The sequence below is a fragment of the Colobus angolensis genome, unplaced genomic scaffold (assembly GCF_000951035.1).
Source record: "Colobus angolensis palliatus isolate OR3802 unplaced genomic scaffold, Cang.pa_1.0 Scaffold128, whole genome shotgun sequence".
NCBI classification, from domain to species: domain Eukaryota; kingdom Metazoa; phylum Chordata; class Mammalia; order Primates; family Cercopithecidae; genus Colobus; species Colobus angolensis.
In genome coordinates, this window is record NW_012114030.1 from 2,974,179 (window position 1) to 2,975,499 (window position 1,321).

Here is a 1,321-nt window from a genome sequence, read left to right on the forward strand (position 1 = left end):
GGGGGGCTCAGGCCCGGGCTCCCAGCCCCCCCTTCCCGGGCCCCATTGTTTCCCGGCGGCCGTCCCAGGCCCTCCAGGCCACCCCCCGGGAACCCAGGCGTCCCCAACTCACGGCTCTGGGGTCTGGGAAAAGCCGGAAGGCAGAATCCAGCCCCAGGGGACTTAACCCCTTCAGTGCCCTGCCTTGGGGGACGGACTGGGCGCTGAGGACTCTAGGGTCCTTCTCAAGGGGTGATTCCAGGCTGAGGACCCGGGGACCAGTTCAGGGTGACTGGGACGGAGCAGGAAGTGACCCCAGCTTCCCGGGCCCCTCTAGCCTGGAGTCAGAGCATCAGCTCTATGGGATTTAACCCTTTGCCTCCCGCAGCCTGGGGAAAAAAGGGGACAGCGGTGGGAGCAGGAAGGAGGCTGGGATGACGCCCCTGTCCCCGTCTCCAGTGGGAGCAGGCAGCGTGGGCATCTGGGAGCCCCAATGCCCGCGAGGGTCCCTGGGCTTCTGGCCGCTCTTCATCTCGCAGGGTTCCGCCGGCAGGGCCAGGAAAGCCCTATCTCAGATTCGGCGGCTGCTAATCCCCTGAGGCCAGCCTTTGTTTGGACTCACCCTGGGATGGGGCTGGGGTGGGAGCAGGGGCTGGCAGGGCCGACCTGAGAGGGAACACCCTACACACTAAACATGGCCTTAATGCTTGGTGGATGTCATGGCTGCAGGAGTTGGGGCTGCAGGGACAAACACAGCCGGGAAGGATTTGCAATAGCCTGTGTGTCAGCCCCTTTTTCCCAGACACCTCCCCTCAGAGGAGGAAACTGAGGCTCACGGTGGCAGGAAAGAAATCAGTGGGGGTTCCCTTGCCAAGGAGGGAGAATCTCTTTCCTCATAGCTCAGAGGGCATCCGCCTTACAGCAGAAGAAACCTTTAAAAACCCAGGAACACTGGTGGCCTCCCAAGGTCCAAGTTATCTATGCTCGCAATTTTTACAGCCTTTCTTTCTCGTCTTCCTTATCACAGTCCCATGGGATAACGTTGCCCATCATCCCTATTTCACAGGTGAGGAAACCAAGGTGTGAGAAGTGAGTGGTGTACTTAAGGCCACCTGATTCTTTCAGTTCGACACATTGCGTTATTATTCCTGGACACTGTGGTTAACACTGAGGCGGGCGTACTTCAGAGATGCATGGAAATTGGGCTTTCTACCCTTGGGAAGTTTGGTATTGTGTATGTGTTACAGACACAGAGGAATCCTGGGAGTGTGCGGAGGGCTCTGTCCAGAGACTGAGGGGCCTGGGGGAAGAGTAAACCAAAGGTCAGAAATTACTACAGGCA

General features: G+C 58.6%; 1 protein-coding gene across 1 annotated transcript in view; it reads right to left on the reverse strand.

Moving 5' to 3' along the window:
- Positions 1–304, reverse strand: part of ZNF629 (zinc finger protein 629) — an 8,862-nt gene extending 8,558 nt beyond the window's left edge. The window contains exon 1 of the mRNA XM_011933601.1: positions 113–304. The gene's annotated coding sequence lies outside the window, so the exon portion shown is untranslated. The remainder of the gene's footprint in view (positions 1–112) is intronic.
- Between the last annotated feature and the right edge of the window lie 1,017 nt (positions 305–1,321).